This window comes from Aythya ferina (genome assembly GCF_964211825.1).
Source record: "Aythya ferina genome assembly, contig: HAP1_SCAFFOLD_1013, whole genome shotgun sequence".
NCBI lineage: Eukaryota > Metazoa > Chordata > Aves > Anseriformes > Anatidae > Aythya > Aythya ferina.
Window position 1 is genome coordinate 12,099 of NW_028180864.1, and position 16,024 is coordinate 28,122.

The 16,024-nt window shown below is 48.0% G+C and overlaps 2 long non-coding RNA genes across 2 annotated transcripts; both read right to left on the bottom strand.

Annotated features, from left to right (window-relative positions):
• Positions 1 to 4,507: 4,507 nt before the first annotated feature.
• Positions 4,508 to 6,261, bottom strand: LOC311429419. Its single transcript, XR_014688251.1, has 3 exons — positions 6,167 to 6,261; positions 5,572 to 5,729; positions 4,508 to 4,878 (listed from the first exon to the last, which is right to left on the bottom strand). It is a non-coding gene; the product is annotated as an uncharacterized lncRNA (long non-coding RNA).
• A 4,026-nt stretch (positions 6,262 to 10,287) lies between these two features.
• On the bottom strand, positions 10,288 to 12,947 carry LOC311429420. The gene is made up of 3 exons (XR_014688252.1): positions 11,919 to 12,947; positions 11,324 to 11,481; positions 10,288 to 10,630 (listed from the first exon to the last, which is right to left on the bottom strand). It is a non-coding gene; the product is annotated as an uncharacterized lncRNA (long non-coding RNA).
• Positions 12,948 to 16,024: the final 3,077 nt, after the last annotated feature.

The window sequence follows — 16,024 nt, forward strand, 5'->3', positions numbered from 1 at the left end:
GGCACTAACCACAACAAGCCTGACTTCTCTGAGGGCATGTGTCAGGAGAGAGGCACCTCTGCTGTGCTGGAGCTGGGGCTGCTCCTGCCCTGGAAGCCCCAGCTGTGAGAGCAGAGGCTTTTCTGGCTGGGAGAGGAGAGCAGGGGGCTTGCTCCGAGCAAGGCGGCTGCACTGCAGGAGGTGGGTGACAGGCAGCAGCTACAATCCCCCCTTCCCAGCAGTTCTGACACTAGTTCCTTCCCACTGCCCACCCATGCTGCTGCCTGGCGCTGTCCCTGCCAGGATCTGTTTCCCTGCCACCATCTTAGCTCCCTGTCCAAGCTCCCAGACCCCATCCTACGTGCTGCATGTTCAGCTCTGCCCTGCAGGTACCTCCCCGGGACAGGGCACTGCACAGGGCTGGCGTCATGCTTGCAGGCACTAAACAGCAGGTCAGATGAGCCCTGATGAAACTGGGAAGGTGATGCTGGTGTTATTTCCAGGTTGGTGAGGGGTGAAGGCTTCTCCCAATATTCTTTGTTGTCTTCAGGATGGTGGTGTAGGAGCCTCAGCCCCTTTTCTAAACCTCTCAGCTCTATTTCGGTTCCCATCAAGACAAACAAGTGAAAACTGAAAGTGCAGCTACAAGGGAAGCAGAGTCAAGCAGGAAAGGCTGCCTCGATCATACTTATGAAAAGTCCTCTTGAAAACATGCTGAGGGTGAGCTGAAGCTCCGAGTAGATCCATAATCTCTGGGAAGTGCAAATTTAGGGCATCTGTCTGTACACTGCATCCCTATTGCCCTGCAGCAGGAGACTTACCATGTGAGTGGGTGTCAAGGTTCCTCCCACAATGAGCTCTAAATTGCATTCCAAGTTCAGAAAGCTTTTAATCTCTGGCTGTCTTCTCTTCCATTGCCCCCTGCAGGCAGTGTCCCTAGCCCTGCTGCAATGTGCAGAGGAGCTGCTCCTGGACAGAGCTGTCTCTCTGCGGAGCTGCCAGCTTGCTGGGAACTGCCTCTGTCCCAGGAGCCTGGCTGAGATCAGCTGCCCAGTCCAAGGCATCATTTTCTTTCCCCTCCCTGCTCCCCCCCGCACTTGCTTGAGGTGTCCCTGGAGCTTTTCTTGTCCCATTGTGAGACAGTGACCAGCAGCCATGTCCTTTACCCAGGATGAGAAAAGGGAGTCAGCCGAGTCACTACTGCAGGTTTGTAGGCTTGCAGACTCTGCTACTTCCCATATTGACCACAAACCCACTGGAGGTTGGAGTTGTCTTGCCTCGGTTCAGGTGTGCACAAAACAGGCACCTGTGTGTCAACTGCGTGTCTTAGCTCCCATTGGAATTATTGGAAATGGAGGCCACGAACTCATGATAAACTTTGAGGTGGCAGAGGTGGTCCAAGATATAAGCAGGTAACTGCAAGCTGAGGTGGACCGATGTGGAGAGGCAGGGCACTGTGTGAGGGTGTCGTCCGGGAGCCTTGTGGGGAAGGTCTTCTGCCAAATGAAATGACAGCAGGTGCCCAAGTTGAGGATAATTGATCAAGTTCCTGCTCAGTCTGTTCGCAGAAGCCCCTTGCAGTATTCAGCTGACTCAGTGGGGTACTAGGGAGCTCAGAGAATTACGGAATAGTTTGGGTTGGAAAGGACCCTAAAGATCATATAATTTCTTTGAAATGATATCCCCCCTGCCATGGGAAGGGACACCTTTCACTAGACCAGTTTGCTCAAAGCCCCATCCAGCCTGGCCTTGAACACTTCTAGGGATGGGGCATCCACAAGTTCCCTGGGCAACCTCTTCCAGTACCTCACCACCCTCAGAACAAAGAACTTTTTTCTAATGTCTAATCTAAATCTACCATCTTTTTTTTCAGTTTAAAACCATCACCCCTTGTCCTATCACTACACTCGTTGATGAAAAGTCCCTCCTCAGCTTTCCTGTAGGCCCCCTTTAGGTACTGGAAGGCTGCAATGAGGTCTCCGCGGAACATTCGTTTCTCCAGGCTGAAGAACCCCAGCTCCCACAGCCTGTCTTCATAGAATAGGTGCTCCAGCCCCTTGGTCATCATTGTGTCCCTCCTCTGGACTCGTCCTAATACGTCATGTCCTTACACTGGGGGCCCTGGAGCTGAATTCACTACTCGAGGTGTGGCCTCCCCAGAGCCAAGTACAGAGGAACTTCCTGCCAAGGCAATGCTGTGGATCAATTCTTCTGTGAAATCCCCCAGATCCTCAAGCTCTCCTGCTCAGACTCCTACCTCAGGGAAGCTGGGCTTCTTGTGATTAGTGTCTTTGTTGACTTTGTATGTTTTATTTTCATTGTGCTGTCCTACTTGCAGATCTTCAGGGCTGTGCTGAGGATCCTCTCTCAGCAGGGGCGGCACAAAGCCTTCTCCACGTGCCTCCCTCACCTGGCCGTGGTCTCCCTGTTTGTCAGCGCTGGCATGTTTTCCTACCTGAAGCCCCCCTCCGTCTCCTCCCCATCCCTGGACCTGGTGATGGCAGTTCTGTACTCGTTGGTGCCTCCAGCACTGAACCCCCCTCATCTACAGCATGAGGAACCAGGAGATCAAGGACGCCCTGAAGAAAATGTGGCAACGTACAGTATTTCAGCATTTATAAAGTACTCTGCTGCTCATATGATTCCCAGAATTTCACATGAAAACCCAGGACTATCTTTGTCCATAGTTTTTTTTTTTCTTTTCTTCCCATTTTTTCTTTGTTTTGTCTTTGTTTGCTTTCTTTCCATAGCAACCAGCACAGATGACCCCCAACACCTTTAAAAGTAGATTCCCAGCAGACCTTACTAACTAGTTCTCTGAGCAGCCTGAAATCTGCTTTCCCAGTATCTAAGGTCAACGTTTTGGTGGCAGTTTTTCTTCTATCACTAAAGATTTTAAAGTTGACTGTTTCTCTCTTACTGTGGCCAAGACAGACACTAATCACCACTTTACCAAAGAGACCATCTCTATTTAAAAGCAGCAAATACAGGAGGGCACCTTTCCTAGTCGTCTCCCTTAATATCTGTACCAAGAAGTTATCAGTGTGAATTAGGAATTTCCTGGACCAGTTTGCATCAGCTGTAATCTGGCAAGTTGAAGTCACCCATAAGGAAAAGGCAGCTGATCTACAGATTTCCCCTAATTTCCGATAGAATGATGATATATATATATATGCTGATATCATCCTGTTGGCTGAGTGGCTTATAGTAGACTCCCACAGCAACACATGCTTTACTTGCTTTTCCCTTAGTCCTTACCCAGAGGCTCTCAACCATATCATCACCAACTGCAAGCTCTGTACAGTCCAGCCCCTCCATTACATACAGTGCCACCCCACCACCTGCCTGCCCTGCTTATTCCTCTTGGAGAGGCTATAACCATCTACTGCAGCACACCAGTGTCCTGGTTTCAGCTGGGATAGAGTTAGTTTGTTTCAGAGTAGCTGGTATGGTGCCATAGTTTGGATTTAGGATAAGAATAATGCAAATAACCCAACGACGTTTTCTTTGCTGCAGAGCAGAGCTTTTACTAAGTCAGTGACTTAGCTTCTCTGGGAGGAGTTGTCTGGAGGGGGCTGCCATTGCTCAGGGATGGACTGGGCATTGGTCAGTAGCTGGTAAGCAATTCAGTTGTGATGTACATTCTGTTATCATTACTATTATTATCCTTTTATTTTTTTTTTTTTCCCTGTCCTATTAAATGGTCTTTATTTCAACCTATGAGTTTTACCTTTTTTTTTTTTTTTTTTTTTCCCTGATGCTTTCCCCCCATTCCCATGAGGGGGATTGAATGGTGCTGAGCTGTTGTGGCTTAACCTGCCAGGCAACCAGTCACAGCACTCTTCCCACCAAGTTTTGCTTATGGCAAATGTATTGCAATGCAGGGACTGAGCCAAAGTTTCTAGCTCCTCTTGCTTCTGTCGTGCTGTGTACATCGGTGCAGAAACATTTCAAATGTAATTTATTGTACCCAGCGCCTTGTGGAGCAGATTGAAGGACCTCACTAGCACACAGTCCCTCAAATTTTGGTGTGCCATCCCATAGCTTACGACTGGAAAGCCTGATTTTATCCCTTTCCCCCTTCAAATCTAGTCTAAATCTATCTGAAATCTAGTTGAAAGGACAGCCCACAGTGAACTAACATAGATTTACCTCTACCTAAGGCACATGACTCCATTTCCTCAGATAAATACCTCTGCAGGTTGCTTTGAATATAACAAGTAGGGAGAAGGTTCAGTTGTCCTCCATGTGTGCCTCTGCTTTCATTTCACTTGCCAAAGGGATTTCCCACCAGGCCCCAGCTGCCGCCCTGACTCCCAGAAATGCTGCGTTAGAGCTTGCAGATACCTGCAAATATCTCGGATCACCTCTAGCACTGAGTTTGTGTTTGACCAGCTCACTTCTACCCTACAATATCTATTATTTACCTTGGGAGGTTAGACGAGAGTATTTTGTGCACGCTTGACGGGAGGCCAGATAAATGCCTGAGACGTGTATGGAAGAAGCTGAACCCCCTTCCAGCCCCAGGACTACACAGCCAGGATGAGATACCTCAACTGGCTCAGCTGAATCCCTTTCTTGAGCAGGAGTAAAGAGATCTTTCTGTCACTGCCCAGGTCTGTCATGGTACAAGGGAAGGTGATTCGCCTACCTAACTCTGTCTCTGATGGAGAAATGACACTACTGGAAAGAGTTGCCTGTCCACAGCTGAAGGAGGGAACAAAAGTGATTACTTCAGTCTAGTTCCAAGTAGGTTCCTTGGGAGCCCCAGGGACAGCTCAAGGCTGGGGTGGTGAGACAGGAAAGTCTGGTCCTCTGCTCCTGAGCTGGACTGGGCTCCTGGGATGCTTCGCCCAGCAGCAGCACCTCTGCACCGCACAGCAGGGCTGGGGGCACTGCCTGCATGAGATGAGTGGGCAAGAAGGAGAGAGGTGTTAAAGGCTGAGGGGAGTGCAAGATGAAGTCAGTCCCAGACATGAGGACAGGCTGGGTGAAGGACTCATCAAGAGCAGCCCTGCGGAGGACTTGAGGGTTCTGGTGGATGAAAAGCTCAACGTGAGCCAGCAGTGAGTGCCTGAAGCCCAGAAGGCCAACTGCATCCTGAGTAGCATCAAGAGAGGAGTGACCAGCAGGTGAAGGGAGGAGGTTGTCTCCCTCTGCTCTGTTCTGTGAGACCCCACTTGGAGTCCAGGTCAGGATCCCCCAGCACAAGAAGGATGTGGACCTGTTAGAACGGGTCCAGAGGAGTTCCACAAAGATGCTCAGAGGGCTGGAGCACCTCTCCTATGGAGAAAAGCTGAGAGAGCTGGGCATGTTCATGTTCAGCCTGGAGAAGAGAATTCTCCAGGGTGACCTCATTGCAGCTTTTCAGTACTTAAAGGGTATTTGGATGGAGAGTGACTCTGTGTTCAATCAGATAATGACAGGGGGTGGTTTTAAACTAAAAGAGGGGAGATTTAGATTAGACACTAGGAGGAAATTCTTTACTTGGAGGGTGGTGAGGCACAGGAACAAGTTGCCCAGAGAAGTTGTGGATGCTCCATCCCTGGAGGTGTTCAAGGCCAGGCTGGACAAGGCTCTGGGCATGCTCACCTAGTGGGCGGCATCCCTGCCTATGGCAGGGGGATGGAACTAGATGGTCTTTAAGGTCGACAGGGGTGGTTCCGGCAGGATATCAGGAAGAGGTTCTTCACCGAGAAGGGTGGTGCATACAGGACAGGCTCCCCAGGGACATGGTCACAGCACCAAACCTGTCAGAGTTTAAGAAGCATTTGCACTGTACTTTTAGTTATACGGTCTGGATTTCTGGGTAGACCTGTGTGGAGCCAGGAGTTGGACTCCATGGTCCTTGTGGGACCCTTCCAACTTGGGATATTCAGTGATTCTACTTAGAGTGCATCTTGTTCCTACTCTTATCAGTTCCAGTCATTTCTGCTGTTGGACTTCCTATAACATGCAACTCCGATCATGGGTTACAACCATTTTAAAAGTACATCCATCACAGTCTCCATCCCTGGTCTCTTCAGACCAGGCTACAGAGTTTAACATTGCATTGAACTCCTCCCCTCACCCCTGCTCCATCCAGTGTCTTTTGGCCACAGCCTCTTAGAGGTGTACCTCCTCCGGCATGGCCTTATCCATAAACCACACTCCCTTCAGAAGTCTACCTGCTGTGTTGAGGACTTACCCATGGCCACAGACGCTTTGAGGTCTTCTGCCATGGCCTTATGCAAGGGCACAGACACTGCAAGGTGTACCCACTATGGCACGGACTTCTCCATGGCCACAGAGGCCTCGAGGCATACTTTGCTCTGGAGTAGACTTGTCCATGGACACAGATGCTTTGGGTTGTACATGCTGCCATGTGGAATCACCCACAGGTCACAGTTCCTCTGACTCACAGTCACACTGGAGTTCCAGCCTGTCCAGTAGAGGCAGCACAGGAACAGCAGCCGTGCCCTGGCCATCCACCAGTCCGGGCACATGGCCATGGCTGTTATCAGAATGCTCCCAGGCACAGCAAAGAAAGATGATAAGGAGTAGAGCAAACAGCAGATTCAAAAGCAGCCACTAACAAGCACTGGACTCTCATGCACATACAGAAAGGCAAGGAAGCCCTGTTGCAAACACAGGAGACTTCCAGTTAAGAGCCAAACTGCTCTGATATCTATAAATCTGGTCTCCACACTCAAATCTGTCATTGTCTCAAACCCTTTGTTCCCCAAAGAACTGTTTTGGTTTAGCACCAGAAGGCAGCTGAGCATGGCACAGCCACTCACCCACTCGTCCCAGGTGGGATGGGGAGAAAATCAGAAAGGTAAAAGTGGTAGAACTCATGGGTTAAGACATAGACAGTTCATTAGGTAAAGCAAAATCCATGTGTGCAAGCAAGGCAAAACAAGGAATTCATTCAGTACTTCCCATTGCCAGGCAGATGATCAGACACTTCCAGGAAAGCAGGGCTCATCACACTGAAGAGTTTCTTGGAAGACAAATGCCATCATTCCCAGTATCCCCCCTTCCTCCTTTACCCCACCTTTTATTGCTGAGCGTGATGTTGCATGGTATGGACTGAATTTGGTCAGTCCTGCTCAGCTCCAGGCTCTGTCTCCTCCCAGCTTCTAATGCACCCTCAGCCTCCTTGGCGGTAGGGCAGCAGGAGAAGCAGAAAAGTCCTTGGCTCTGTGTGAGCACTGCTCCAACACATCAGTGTGTTATCACTGCTGTTTTCATCAAACATCTAAAATGTAATGTCATATGAGCCTCTATAAAGGTAATTTGCCAATAATCATACCAAAACCATGACAGCTGCCTATGCTACCCAGAAAATAACAAACAAGGCAAGATTCACTTGTCCTAAATGTGGGCATCATCTACTATTTCGGGTGGCCAAAGGAAATCTCTTTCATACTTAATAATGATTCCTTAGCTCTTAATTACCTGCACATGCCTTGAACCAATACTGGCTCCACAAATGTCAGCAGGTGTTTGCATCAGAACAACTGGCCCTACTCTCCATCACCATTAATTAGCATGGGACATGAGACAAGGAGCTCAAGTGCAAGTAATTATTTTGTGCTTGCCTGAACTGGGGCAAGAGGAACCCCACTTTGAGGGTTTGTGTGGTGCATGAGAGGGGGCTGTCTCCTTCCACCTCCAGAATGGCAAGCCCAGATTAAATGCTTTTTTTTGACTCAGTTGAATCTCTTTCCTCAGCAGCAGTAAAGGGGATCCCTCCTAGGAAAGATCATTCTTAAACATAATTCTTTGATATAAGCAATGACACTGCATGAAAGAAATGTCTCTCCCCAGCTGAGATAAGTGGTTATGTCGGTGTCTTTCACAATGGTTTCGCCTGGAGCCCCAGAGACATCTCCATGGAACAATAGTGGCAGAAAAAGAGATGTTTTGGGCTGGGTCTCTGCTGCTGACCCCCAGTCAGACTTCAGTGAGCATGCCTTTCTCCAGACAAACTGATGGGTCTCCTCTTTCACCCAGGAGAGCCCCCTTAAGGCCATAGGGTCCAGGACAGGAGAGGAGGGTCTCCTGAGTGCCCATCTGTCCCTCCCCAGCAGGAGCATTGTAACAGCTCTCCTTGTCTCTCCACCCAGCTCCGCAGGTGCTGTTCTTCTCAGGTAGGATGGAGATAGGGGACTCAACCCATACAATCCTGCCATACAGATGTGTCCATGGGAACAGGGTGCCCAAGCCCCCTTCTGACTCGTGACACCATCCCTGGACCTGGTGATGGCAGTTCTGTACTCGTTGGTGCCTCCAGCACTGAACCCCCCTCATCTACAGCATGAGGAACCAGGAGATCAAGGACGCCCTGAAGAAAATGTGGCAACGTACAGTATTTCAGCATTTATAAAGTACTCTGCTGCTCATATGATTCCCAGAATTTCACATGAAAACCCAGGACTATCTTTGTCCATAGTTTTTTTTTTTCTTTTCTTCCCATTTTTTCTTTGTTTTGTCTTTGTTTGCTTTCTTTCCATAGCAACCAGCACAGATGACCCCCAACACCTTTAAAAGTAGATTCCCAGCAGACCTTACTAACTAGTTCTCTGAGCAGCCTGAAATCTGCTTTCCCAGTATCTAAGGTCAACGTTTTGGTGGCAGTTTTTCTTCTATCACTAAAGATTTTAAAGTTGACTGTTTCTCTCTTACTGTGGCCAAGACAGACACTAATCACCACTTTACCAAAGAGACCATCTCTATTTAAAAGCAGCAAATACAGGAGGGCACCTTTCCTAGTCGTCTCCCTTAATATCTGTACCAAGAAGTTATCAGTGTGAATTAGGAATTTCCTGGACCAGTTTGCATCAGCTGTAATCTGGCAAGTTGAAGTCACCCATAAGGAAAAGGCAGCTGATCTACAGATTTCCCCTAATTTCCGATAGAATGATGATATATATATATATATGCTGATATCATCCTGTTGGCTGAGTGGCTTATAGTAGACTCCCACAGCAACACATGCTTTACTTGCTTTTCCCTTAGTCCTTACCCAGAGGCTCTCAACCATATCATCACCAACTGCAAGCTCTGTACAGTCCAGCCCCTCCATTACATACAGTGCCACCCCACCACCTGCCTGCCCTGCTTATTCCTCTTGGAGAGGCTATAACCATCTACTGCAGCACACCAGTGTCCTGGTTTCAGCTGGGATAGAGTTAGTTTGTTTCAGAGTAGCTGGTATGGTGCCATAGTTTGGATTTAGGATAAGAATAATGCAAATAACCCAACGACGTTTTCTTTGCTGCAGAGCAGAGCTTTTACTAAGTCAGTGACTTAGCTTCTCTGGGAGGAGTTGTCTGGAGGGGGCTGCCATTGCTCAGGGATGGACTGGGCATTGGTCAGTAGCTGGTAAGCAATTCAGTTGTGATGTACATTCTGTTATCATTACTATTATTATCCTTTTATTTTTTTTTTTTTCCCTGTCCTATTAAATGGTCTTTATTTCAACCTATGAGTTTTACCTTTTTTTTTTTTTTTTTTTTTCCCTGATGCTTTCCCCCCATTCCCATGAGGGGGATTGAATGGTGCTGAGCTGTTGTGGCTTAACCTGCCAGGCAACCAGTCACAGCACTCTTCCCACCAAGTTTTGCTTATGGCAAATGTATTGCAATGCAGGGACTGAGCCAAAGTTTCTAGCTCCTCTTGCTTCTGTCGTGCTGTGTACATCGGTGCAGAAACATTTCAAATGTAATTTATTGTACCCAGCGCCTTGTGGAGCAGATTGAAGGACCTCACTAGCACACAGTCCCTCAAATTTTGGTGTGCCATCCCATAGCTTACGACTGGAAAGCCTGATTTTATCCCTTTCCCCCTTCAAATCTAGTCTAAATCTATCTGAAATCTAGTTGAAAGGACAGCCCACAGTGAACTAACATAGATTTACCTCTACCTAAGGCACATGACTCCATTTCCTCAGATAAATACCTCTGCAGGTTGCTTTGAATATAACAAGTAGGGAGAAGGTTCAGTTGTCCTCCATGTGTGCCTCTGCTTTCATTTCACTTGCCAAAGGGATTTCCCACCAGGCCCCAGCTGCCGCCCTGACTCCCAGAAATGCTGCGTTAGAGCTTGCAGATACCTGCAAATATCTCGGATCACCTCTAGCACTGAGTTTGTGTTTGACCAGCTCACTTCTACCCTACAATATCTATTATTTACCTTGGGAGGTTAGACGAGAGTATTTTGTGCACGCTTGACGGGAGGCCAGATAAATGCCTGAGACGTGTATGGAAGAAGCTGAACCCCCTTCCAGCCCCAGGACTACACAGCCAGGATGAGATACCTCAACTGGCTCAGCTGAATCCCTTTCTTGAGCAGGAGTAAAGAGATCTTTCTGTCACTGCCCAGGTCTGTCATGGTACAAGGGAAGGTGATTCGCCTACCTAACTCTGTCTCTGATGGAGAAATGACACTACTGGAAAGAGTTGCCTGTCCACAGCTGAAGGAGGGAACAAAAGTGATTACTTCAGTCTAGTTCCAAGTAGGTTCCTTGGGAGCCCCAGGGACAGCTCAAGGCTGGGGTGGTGAGACAGGAAAGTCTGGTCCTCTGCTCCTGAGCTGGACTGGGCTCCTGGGATGCTTCGCCCAGCAGCAGCACCTCTGCACCGCACAGCAGGGCTGGGGGCACTGCCTGCATGAGATGAGTGGGCAAGAAGGAGAGAGGTGTTAAAGGCTGAGGGGAGTGCAAGATGAAGTCAGTCCCAGACATGAGGACAGGCTGGGTGAAGGACTCATCAAGAGCAGCCCTGCGGAGGACTTGAGGGTTCTGGTGGATGAAAAGCTCAACGTGAGCCAGCAGTGAGTGCCTGAAGCCCAGAAGGCCAACTGCATCCTGAGTAGCATCAAGAGAGGAGTGACCAGCAGGTGAAGGGAGGAGGTTGTCTCCCTCTGCTCTGTTCTGTGAGACCCCACTTGGAGTCCAGGTCAGGATCCCCCAGCACAAGAAGGATGTGGACCTGTTAGAACGGGTCCAGAGGAGTTCCACAAAGATGCTCAGAGGGCTGGAGCACCTCTCCTATGGAGAAAAGCTGAGAGAGCTGGGCATGTTCATGTTCAGCCTGGAGAAGAGAATTCTCCAGGGTGACCTCATTGCAGCTTTTCAGTACTTAAAGGGTATTTGGATGGAGAGTGACTCTGTGTTCAATCAGATAATGACAGGGGGTGGTTTTAAACTAAAAGAGGGGAGATTTAGATTAGACACTAGGAGGAAATTCTTTACTTGGAGGGTGGTGAGGCACAGGAACAAGTTGCCCAGAGAAGTTGTGGATGCTCCATCCCTGGAGGTGTTCAAGGCCAGGCTGGACAAGGCTCTGGGCATGCTCACCTAGTGGGCGGCATCCCTGCCTATGGCAGGGGGATGGAACTAGATGGTCTTTAAGGTCGACAGGGGTGGTTCCGGCAGGATATCAGGAAGAGGTTCTTCACCGAGAAGGGTGGTGCATACAGGACAGGCTCCCCAGGGACATGGTCACAGCACCAAACCTGTCAGAGTTTAAGAAGCATTTGCACTGTACTTTTAGTTATACGGTCTGGATTTCTGGGTAGACCTGTGTGGAGCCAGGAGTTGGACTCCATGGTCCTTGTGGGACCCTTCCAACTTGGGATATTCAGTGATTCTACTTAGAGTGCATCTTGTTCCTACTCTTATCAGTTCCAGTCATTTCTGCTGTTGGACTTCCTATAACATGCAACTCCGATCATGGGTTACAACCATTTTAAAAGTACATCCATCACAGTCTCCATCCCTGGTCTCTTCAGACCAGGCTACAGAGTTTAACATTGCATTGAACTCCTCCCCTCACCCCTGCTCCATCCAGTGTCTTTTGGCCACAGCCTCTTAGAGGTGTACCTCCTCCGGCATGGCCTTATCCATAAACCACACTCCCTTCAGAAGTCTACCTGCTGTGTTGAGGACTTACCCATGGCCACAGACGCTTTGAGGTCTTCTGCCATGGCCTTATGCAAGGGCACAGACACTGCAAGGTGTACCCACTATGGCACGGACTTCTCCATGGCCACAGAGGCCTCGAGGCATACTTTGCTCTGGAGTAGACTTGTCCATGGACACAGATGCTTTGGGTTGTACATGCTGCCATGTGGAATCACCCACAGGTCACAGTTCCTCTGACTCACAGTCACACTGGAGTTCCAGCCTGTCCAGTAGAGGCAGCACAGGAACAGCAGCCGTGCCCTGGCCATCCACCAGTCCGGGCACATGGCCATGGCTGTTATCAGAATGCTCCCAGGCACAGCAAAGAAAGATGATAAGGAGTAGAGCAAACAGCAGATTCAAAAGCAGCCACTAACAAGCACTGGACTCTCATGCACATACAGAAAGGCAAGGAAGCCCTGTTGCAAACACAGGAGACTTCCAGTTAAGAGCCAAACTGCTCTGATATCTATAAATCTGGTCTCCACACTCAAATCTGTCATTGTCTCAAACCCTTTGTTCCCCAAAGAACTGTTTTGGTTTAGCACCAGAAGGCAGCTGAGCATGGCACAGCCACTCACCCACTCGTCCCAGGTGGGATGGGGAGAAAATCAGAAAGGTAAAAGTGGTAGAACTCATGGGTTAAGACATAGACAGTTCATTAGGTAAAGCAAAATCCATGTGTGCAAGCAAGGCAAAACAAGGAATTCATTCAGTACTTCCCATTGCCAGGCAGATGATCAGACACTTCCAGGAAAGCAGGGCTCATCACACTGAAGAGTTTCTTGGAAGACAAATGCCATCATTCCCAGTATCCCCCCTTCCTCCTTTACCCCACCTTTTATTGCTGAGCGTGATGTTGCATGGTATGGACTGAATTTGGTCAGTCCTGCTCAGCTCCAGGCTCTGTCTCCTCCCAGCTTCTAATGCACCCTCAGCCTCCTTGGCGGTAGGGCAGCAGGAGAAGCAGAAAAGTCCTTGGCTCTGTGTGAGCACTGCTCCAACACATCAGTGTGTTATCACTGCTGTTTTCATCAAACATCTAAAATGTAATGTCATATGAGCCTCTATAAAGGTAATTTGCCAATAATCATACCAAAACCATGACAGCTGCCTATGCTACCCAGAAAATAACAAACAAGGCAAGATTCACTTGTCCTAAATGTGGGCATCATCTACTATTTCGGGTGGCCAAAGGAAATCTCTTTCATACTTAATAATGATTCCTTAGCTCTTAATTACCTGCACATGCCTTGAACCAATACTGGCTCCACAAATGTCAGCAGGTGTTTGCATCAGAACAACTGGCCCTACTCTCCATCACCATTAATTAGCATGGGACATGAGACAAGGAGCTCAAGTGCAAGTAATTATTTTGTGCTTGCCTGAACTGGGGCAAGAGGAACCCCACTTTGAGGGTTTGTGTGGTGCATGAGAGGGGGCTGTCTCCTTCCACCTCCAGAATGGCAAGCCCAGATTAAATGCTTTTTTTTGACTCAGTTGAATCTCTTTCCTCAGCAGCAGTAAAGGGGATCCCTCCTAGGAAAGATCATTCTTAAACATAATTCTTTGATATAAGCAATGACACTGCATGAAAGAAATGTCTCTCCCCAGCTGAGATAAGTGGTTATGTCGGTGTCTTTCACAATGGTTTCGCCTGGAGCCCCAGAGACATCTCCATGGAACAATAGTGGCAGAAAAAGAGATGTTTTGGGCTGGGTCTCTGCTGCTGACCCCCAGTCAGACTTCAGTGAGCATGCCTTTCTCCAGACAAACTGATGGGTCTCCTCTTTCACCCAGGAGAGCCCCCTTAAGGCCATAGGGTCCAGGACAGGAGAGGAGGGTCTCCTGAGTGCCCATCTGTCCCTCCCCAGCAGGAGCATTGTAACAGCTCTCCTTGTCTCTCCACCCAGCTCCGCAGGTGCTGTTCTTCTCAGGTAGGATGGAGATAGGGGACTCAACCCATACAATCCTGCCATACAGATGTGTCCATGGGAACAGGGTGCCCAAGCCCCCTTCTGACTCGTGACACCATCCCTGGACCTGGTGATGGCAGTTCTGTACTCGGTGGTGCCTCCAGCACTGAACCCCCTCATCTACAGCATGAGGAACCAGGAGATCAAGGATGCTCTCAGGGATGTATTGGGATATGTGTTATCCCATCATCAATAACGTAGCCATCAGACTTGTAGGGTTCCCACTGTACCACAAAGAAGCAAAGCCGGTTTTGTTTTGTTTGTTTGTTTGTTTGTTTTTTGTTTGATTGATTGATGGATTCTCGTAATTATGATAATACTGTATGTGAAAAATACTGTAATTTATTCAACTTCTTCTTTCTACTAAGTGTGCCTTGTGACAGTCCTGTTGTCTGTTCCGTGGCATTCCTGGGGCTGTAGACAGGAGGCATCAAGGTGAACCAGTGTGTCACAGCTGGCCTCTTTGCTAGCAGCACCGTACCGAAAGGGGCTCTTCAGGGCCAGGAGGCTGGAGGCCTCTTCCGAAGCTGCGGTCAGCAGGAGCTGCTCCCTGAAGAGGCCTCCTGCTTCTTCTGGGGCTCTCTGTGGATGGAGGGGGACAGGTTCAGAGCCCCTGGGTGATCTGTGTAGTGGGTTTACGTTGCTAGGTTTTGGTAGCAGGGGCCATAGGGGTGGCTTCTGTGACAAGAATGCAGAAACTGCCCCATGTTACATTAGGGCCCCACTGCTGGCCAGAGCTGAGCCAATAAGCGATGTTGTCTGTGCATCCATGAGAGCACAAAAAATAAAAAAAAAAATAAAAAAATAAACCAGCAGCTCAGCACTCACCTGCCCTTTCTGCTCTTAGTAATAAGAGAAATTTCTATCCTCTGCACTTCCACATGGCCTTTGCTTTTTTTTTTTTCCTTCCCTTTATTTAAATGATGTAATTAGTAACAATTTTCCCTTAATAACTATTTTTCCTCTAATTAAATTATCCTTATCTCAGCCCGTGAGTTGTTTCTTTCCTTTTCTTCTTCCCTTCCTCTCCCGAGGATGGGAAGAGAGAGAACAGTTGTGGTGGAGGTCAGCTGCCCAGCAAGGTAAGACCAGTGCAGCCGGGCAGAGGGCAGGGAGCTTTTTGGGGCTTTTCTGGGGTTTTAATTCTTTTTCTCTGCATTCTGCTCCTCTATTAGATGATGCCATTTTTCTCTTTCTTTTGTACCCGAAGCTAAATGCACGCACTATCCTGGTGGTAAAGGACAGCTGAGCATGGTTTCTCTGTCTCCACATTTAAAGGACTCTTCAGCTGGAAAGCAGAAGGTTGCATGGAAGCTTGTCTTGCTTTCCTCCATCAATGCAGAGAGGTCGATACCTCAGTGTGGCTGGCTTTGTGCAAAGACTGAGAGGCGTCATGGACATTCCTGGGCAGGGAAGGTTAATCTAACCTTATTATTAACCTTATTTTTAACCTGATAAACCTAATAATAACAGAAACATTTAGAAAATGTCAATGAAAAGGAAAACCAAACCAAACCACAAAGACTAAGATAAAGACCTTTTATTCATTAAAATTTCAGGTTTTAATTTTTTTTTTTTTTTTTTTTTTTTTTTTTTTTTTTTTTTTTAGGTGTGCATTTGCTTTCTTTTACTTTAATATCCTGGATCTTCAAGGGTGGGTATGGGACCTGGGGTGGATTTTTTGTCCACTTTTTTTCTTTTGAATATGAAAGTGATGTTCAGAATTGGGGTAAGATGTGGGTCACAGGGACACAGGAACAAGCAACACACAATCCTCGCACCTCTTCCTTCCCCCCTCTCTCCCTTTTGGGATGGGGAGAGAATGAAAAATAAAATAAAAAAAAAGAGTAGTGAAAGCTTGTGGGTTGAGATAAATACAGTTTATTAGGACAGAAAAGAAAGGAAAATAAGAATAATAACGATAATAGCTGAAACCAGGACACGCATATATATAAATGCATGTATATATGAGCACATTTTCATTACCTGAAACATGTGAGTTCTGCTTATGGAACGGCAATATGTTCTTACCATGCCGGAATGGAAATCACCAAGAAGTGCACTTATTGTACAGGAAATATTGATTTTTCCCTCTCTTTGCACTACCAATATTGTCTGT